Genomic DNA, 7,707 nt, shown 5'->3' on the forward strand with positions numbered 1-7,707 from the left:
TGGGAGTAGCTTACAGTTGGTTCACCTCTTAGTTCAATAACAGTCAGCAAAAGGTCGTTATCCATAGTGTTGAGTATGGCTATGATGTGGGTAGTAAGTGGGGCATGGTCAAATGGAGGGGGTACCCCAGGGATCAGTGCTGGGGCCACCTCTGTTCATTATTTACATAAATGATATGCCCTGTACTATTAAAGGCGATTCTAAAATATTTGTGTTTGCTGATGACACTACCTTGGTAATAAAGGATGTTGTGAGCAACATTGGCTGTGCTTCAAATAGTCCAGTTCATGACATAAGTTTATGGCATGTTGGAAATAAACTAACGCTAAATCATAATAAGACTCCGTTCTTACTGTTTATAACACACAACTCAACAAACTCCAACTTTTTATTTCATAGAAAGGTCATGTGGTGAGTGAAACTGAACAGTTTCTCGGTGTTCAGGTAGATAGTAAACTGTCGATGAGAGCCGACGTTCAGGAATCGTGTTCAAAGACGTAATACTGCCCCTTTTACTATTCGAACAGCATCTGAACTAAGTCATAGTTAGCCTCGAAATGTAGGCTACCTTGCCATTTTCATTCGCTTATGACGTATGGTATTATGTTTGGGGGTTACTGTTTTCCATTCTCAAAGGATAGTTTTGGCTTAGAGACAGGCTCTTCGGGCAAAAAGTTGTGTAAGTTCTCGAACCTCTTGTCTACCCCTGTTCATTAGTCCGGGTAATCTGACATTGGCCTCACAATAAACATATTCTTTACGTCGTGTCTTGGTGAGAGTATCTGGTTATTCACAAGAATTAGCAGCTCTCACTCAGTTAATATAAGGCAGAAATCCAGTCTGCATTTGGATCACACTTCCTTGCCGTATAATGCTGCATCCATATTCAATAAACTTCCACAAGAATTCAAATATCTTAGTAGTAATCCTCGCACTGTCAAATCTAAATTGAAGAGTTTCTCCATGGGTCTCTCCATCCACTCTGTCGTGGAGTTACTCGAAGAATTTAGCTGATTCCTGTGGTATATTGTTGATTGAGTTTACATAAACCTGTGACTTGTTTATTTGGTTTCATAAACATTTTATTTTATCTGTTACTGCTTTTGTGTTGCAGTGTCGTGTATGAGACGTTCCATGACCTTGGAGATTTGCTCCTCAGTTTGGTCCTACGAAACTAGATGTGTAAAATAATATGGAAGGTAAAAATGAAAATTATTTAGATTAATAGAGTGATTAGATATTTCATAAAAGTAATTTTGCAGAATCGACACGTCATTGTGAATATTTCGCAAGCATGATGACACCGGATTAAAAATTTAAATTTTGGAACTAGACGAAGATAGTGATATAGTTGAGAGTATCTTCCACAGTACAAGTTTGCTTCCATTATAACCTATATGTGAAACGGCAGACCGGAATTCTGTAAGGTAATCGTAGGAAAGCATCAGCGGTTGTAATGCTGCTGCCAAACTGGCTGAGTAACATCCCTCTGCAACCAACGAACCTCTGTTTTAACTCTGAAGGACTGCATTCAACAAATAGTATCGTCCAAAGGTCGCGGTGCCACAACAAAATCGGCAACCCGCATTGATACCATAGACACTAGCGATGTCGCGCTGCAATCCGCAACGACGAGTGGAAGAGAGTAACAAAGATACGCCCGCACTCTCAGCTCTGCAGTGCCATAGCGCTGAGGTCGATACTTAGCTGAACATGGACTCTACCTGCCCCAGTTCGTGACCTCTGCTGAAGAACTCAGCATCATCTAATTAGGACACCAGTTCTATTCAAGTGTCAGATGGAACTGCAGTTTTATAAATTTTGAACATGTATTACAAGAGAAAAGTTTGTAATTGCATTCAACATGTGATGCATTACTGTTCAAAGACACTTGTAATTATTCGACATAGTCCTATAGCAATTGTGGTTTGACTGTGTTCATTTGTGGTAGAAAAAAAACCGCAGTCTCTTAAAAGTTTATGTCCAAACGAGTAACTAAATTAGCTCAGAGCACCTAGCGACACTGCGCCGATTGTCTGTGTAAAAATGCTCCAATTAGTAGCCCTCTACCAAGGGCCAGTGTGAACGGTTGAATGTTTTTATAATTTGGCTGCATTTAAGTCTAGTGGCTAACCAACAAATCGTCACATTGGTCCTTCAAATTCTCAATTTAAAAAAAGCGTATTTGCAGTTAAATGCAGGCAGGAATTTGGCTTAAGAGAGTGCACTACCCTCGCAGATTAAAGTGGATTTATTTCTTGTTTTTCTCACATTAACAAGTTTACAGAAAGCTAATATTGACAATTATTATGCCAATGCGATTGTTTGGATAAACTCAGTCAGTAAATCGTACACTCGAATATCTCGCTCTGTTTGTAAGTTCCACTCACTTAAAATTTAAGTTCCTCAGTTGCGAAATCGCCAAATCACAAGTCCCAAAAGCCATCCGCAAAGATCGGTGTTGAAGTTTCAAAGGTCAGAACCATTCCTTGACGAAAATCTTTGTGTTTACTGTGCGAAAATGTTTCTAAGTGTTGGCTAGCGACACATGCGTAAATTTCCACGTTTACACTCTTAAGAAAATTTCATTACTTTCACGAAGCGACTGTCTTAGCATGCAAAACTTCATCACAGAACTGCCTCCAAATACTGCAAGAATCAGGCCATTCGCCTCCTATCACCGACAAAATCAGTCAATCCGCGGCAAGATGCCTGCCGAATATTTATATCCTTTCATTTTAACATGATTCAAAAATTATACTCTCTTCCTTCCAGAACATATAGAAAGCACAGTTAATCGCTATGCACATGTATCACACATGAATTTATTTGAAAATTTTCTCATCTTTTCATAGCTGCCTTCAGTCTTTCATCACACTCACTAATTTTCTCCTAAATTGTAATTCTATCATGGAAAACATTATTTATCTTATATTGTTGATAAAAGAGACAAACAATTATAAATATGCAAGCTTATACTTTCCTAAGTACATTCATTTTACAATACTGCCTCTAGTTTCAACGTATTAATTTATCTTACAGCTAAAATTCACTATTTCCTAGTGGAATAAACATTTTAACCTTTATTTCAATACTGGTAATGTTTATATCATTTCTGTGTTGATTCGTTTATAAAATTCAGTCACGGTGTTGTCAAATTTTGAATTTTTAAAATTTATGCTATTTAGAATATATAAATAAAAATATAAATAACAAATATATAAACATATATAAATATACATAAAGAAAAATATAAATAAAAATAAAATAAAAATAGAACGGATCACTTGGCTTTAGAGCATCCTGAACGCTTTCTAGTCACCTTCTCATACTTCCAGAACGATCCAACAGCAGATGCGCATAGTGCGTTGACATTTAACAGTGGAACTACAAAGCTGGTGCCGCTACAGGCAGTCCTAAGTTCCACGTTGCCACTCCTCTTTTACTGTCAAACGAGTACTCGCGCCTCTACGTCCGTCATTCAACCACAAAAAAAAAAGAAAGAAAGCACGCACGGCCGCGTCAGCTCTCACAGTTCATGGACACCTTTTTGGGGACTGTATCGTCTCACAATACATTGTGTAAAATAAATCTGTACACTGTTTTTGTAATAAAGTGAATTTACGTTTCGTATGTTCTAGTACCGGTGAGCCATCTCTCAGAGCAATCAAAGAACCTCCGGGTATGAGCAGATGACTGCAGTTTCGTCAGATCATAACACATTATTAATATACTGTCATTATTTCCAGCAGACTTCAATTTCACATCATGTTTTGCATTAAGGCTTGCCACCTTGAGTCGCTGCGGTACTTTCTGTAGTGCACTCTTGTTTTTTTTTCTTTTTTCTTTCGTTATATAAGAGAAGTCAAATGAATACGTGACGGAAAAAAGCAAGTAAACTGTTTAGTATCTCAAACGTAATTTCCACAATCGTTGAAACATTAATCCCACTGTGAGACAAAACGTTCAATGTATTCACGAAAAGTATTTGCGGTTGCCTGTGGAATCATGATTGTACCCAGGTTGTACGCCCGGGTATACCTCTTCGTCTGTAGCAAATAGACAGCCACGAATGTCTCGTCAGGGCTCCACAAGCAGTAACCTCATGGGGAGACATCGGGACGTTATGGAGGATGTGTAAGGGCTTTCTAATGTAACTTCTTCAGCGTAGTCGAAATAACAGGATTCCTGCTCCGGGAGGATCATGATGCCCTATTTGTTTGATTTCGAAGACCAACTGCTCATTGACTTACTTGAACATAGCGCCATAAAGTACACCAGTAACAGGAAAGTTTAGAAAACGTGAATTGCGTCATCAAGTCCACACTGAAAGGAATATCGACGACGGCATTTTTAAGGTTGTTTCGACTACGCTACAGAAGTTTGGCTAGGAAGCCCTTACACACCCTCCGTAGAGTCCCTACCTCTCCCCGCGGAATTTCCATATTTTTGAGCCTTGAAGAACGACATTTGTGGCATATAATTTACTTCGGACGAAGACATGCTGCACAGCATATAAGCACGGTTCCGTAGGCAACCGCAAACGTCTGACGTGAAGAAATTGACCGTTTTTCTCACTGTTGGTATCAAAAATTATGGCGATTACTTTTGAAATATTAAAAGTTTTACTTATTTCTTTTCACTGTGTCTCGTTTTCATTTGATTGTTTCTTATCCTAACAGTACAAGAGGAGCATTTATTTATTGGAGTCTGTCTTACGTATATTTTAATGACACAGATATTAGATTTGACGTCTGGTAACTCCTGTGATTTTTGTACTTCGTTAACCCTGTGGTTATTATTGGGTCTTGCCATGGGAAGTGAAGGTTTCGTTACGTCTGTAACACTCCCTGTTCCTTTGTTTAGTGACAATTCAACACAGCACACGTCATCATTTCCAGCTCTAGGGAAAAAAATTGGAAATTTGTGGTAAGGACTATGGGACCAAACTGCTGAGGTCATCGGTCCCTAGGATTAGGCACTACTTAATCTAACTTAAACTTACTTATGCTAAGGACAACACACACACCCGTGCCCGAGGGAGGACAAGAATCTCCGATGGGGGCAACCTCTCGAACCGCGGCAAAGTGCCTCTGACCATAGGCTCCCCCACGCGCCTTTCCAGGACTATCTGTTTTGTGTTTTCGTGTCAATACTCTAATGTAAGTTATACAAATGTTACGTCTGTAACCATGAAATGATCCACTAATGTGTAGAGTTCGTTTTCGTTTCCATTCTTATGTCCAGTAAGTAATCAGCGCTAAAATCAAGTAAAGTGCTACTCAAAAATGATTCAGATGGCTCTGAACACTATGGGACTTAACTTCTGAGGTCATCAGTCCCCTAGGACTTAGAACTACTTAAACCTAACTAACCCATCACACACATCCATGCCCGAGGCAGGATTCGAACCTGCGACCGTAGCGGTCGCGCGGTTCCAGACTCTAGTGCCCAGAACCGCTCGGTCACTCCCGCCGGCAATGTGCTACTCATTTGCATACATTGTAGCTGGAGTTAGAGTATTATCAGGAACTGAGGAAATACTAATTATGTTACTGCAATATTGATGACTTTTACTAAGTGATTTACATGTCTCAGATCGTGTTGGCAAAGCAGTCACCTACATTATGTTTCACCTGAAACATTTTTCTAGCACCAAAACATGGCAATAGCTCATATTGTGTGGTAAGGATTTTTTTTTCATTTCATCTTACTTCCGTGTGGTAAGGAACCAGTATTTGTACGCTCATTAGTAGCGACTTTAGCCACAGTGTCGCTAGGGGAGAGAATCGGTAGCTTCACCTTAGTCATCGCCGGATGTGCATTTAATTTATAGCGAGCGCACCGTTAACTATAGCGTTGGTAGCTAACTGTATCATAAACTCAGAATATTGCTTCTGTAATATAGTGGAAGCTCTCACAGACATTCAGTCTTGGAGCAGGAAAAATGGCTTTATTATGTAAATGAAACAGAAAGGATAACCAATGCTGGATCATAGCTGAGGTTCTCTCCACAAAATGATTCAACGTTATTCACTTAGTGACAGGGTATACTAGTAAAGATTTACCTGATCGGTTACTGTGTAGGTATATTTTGTGCCTTCTTGTTGTAAGTCTCTGATACTGACACAAATATTATCTGAATCAAATTTTCGCTTTGCAGCGGAGTGTGGACTGATTAAAACTGTGTGCCAGACGGAGACTCAAACTCGGGAAAGGTAAAGATTCGAGCCTCCGCTCGCCATACTGTTTTGATCTTCCACGAAGTTTCAGGAATATCATTGCTTTGTACACCGCCTGACAATGGAAATATAACACCCTGAAAGCAGGGAGGAAACGAGATGAAACTTCTCCAGCTGAGAGGGCGGGTAGTGTTATTTCAGTGATTACAAATTGTCAGATTCACAAAGGACTAGGCAATATGAATCGAATTACCAGTATCGCTTGGAACCCACTCTGGTCTGGTTGGGAAGTGTCTCATGAAGCCGCTGTATCCTGACTTGAGGCACGCTGCCGTACAACTGTTGAAACAGGCCCTCAATACCATGGATAGGGATACTGTGACCGAGTTGAATTTCGACCTGCTCTGACGTGTGTTCCATCAGAAACTGATATCGTGAGCTTGCTGACCACGGTAATGTTTCAGCATCACGCAGAAAGTTCATAGAGACTCGTCCCAAGTGCGGACGAGCTTTCTGTTGAAAAATGGCCCCACGATAGTTCCGTGTAAGGTGTAGCACCATGAGTAATATCGCTCTGCCTCTCCAAACAATTTTAAGACTGCGTCCTTCCCCAGTTCGCCACTATAGCTTATTGGCTGACAACGATCATCCGGGTTAGTGCACAACCGCATTTCGTGGCTTAACACAGTGCGACGGCATTCATGTGCAGTTGTTGCTCCCTGGTTACAGCATTGTTCCAAAGGCATCCTACTCTTGGGATGGTAATGATACAGAGTGTTGCAGGAGTTACTCATTCTCGGATGGCAGGCGCACATGGGAAGGGGTTATGATGTGGTGCACAATACGGTGACCTTCTCATGGGCAGATGGGGTCAGTCGGAATCAGTTGGACCCTTGATGACGAGTATGCCTTCCTTGAGGTCCCCCCATGGAGTTCAACATCAGGCCACTGTCACATCTGAATGCCCCACAGATCTGTCTAATGCACGATTCGACCCACTGGCCAAATGGAAAAACGATCTCTTGGCAGCGATCTGGGAAGTTTCGGCAGCCGAGTTGCAAATATTATTTCAGGTGACGCTACATTGGGCGGCATGCGTGACGATGATAATGAACCGATAATAAGGACAACACAGCACCCAGTCTAGAAATCGAACCATTGCCCGCTCCATGAGAGGCAAACATGTTACCACTCAGCTAAGGAGGCGAACTGCCAAACAGAGACCAACAGTGAGACGACTTTCAAATTCCGTCGGGTACTGACACTGATACTGATGTCTTAGGCGGGTAAGTGCAGTCTCCGTGTCTCCAAGTTGATCGCTCAACATCTGACACTGTTCTCGTCCTTTATGTACACTGGCCCGGCTTGTAAATACACTAAACATGACAAATACCAAATGCATTCTTGTGACCATTCGGTCACCAGCTGACACTGTCTATTTGTACGAAGTTATACATTGACGTCCGACCATGTGTACAGGGTATTTCACAGTGTTTGTCACGTGGTGTATTTCATTTTATATTTC

The sequence above is a fragment of the Schistocerca americana genome, chromosome 4 (genome assembly GCF_021461395.2).
Source record: "Schistocerca americana isolate TAMUIC-IGC-003095 chromosome 4, iqSchAmer2.1, whole genome shotgun sequence".
Lineage (NCBI taxonomy): Eukaryota > Metazoa > Arthropoda > Insecta > Orthoptera > Acrididae > Schistocerca > Schistocerca americana.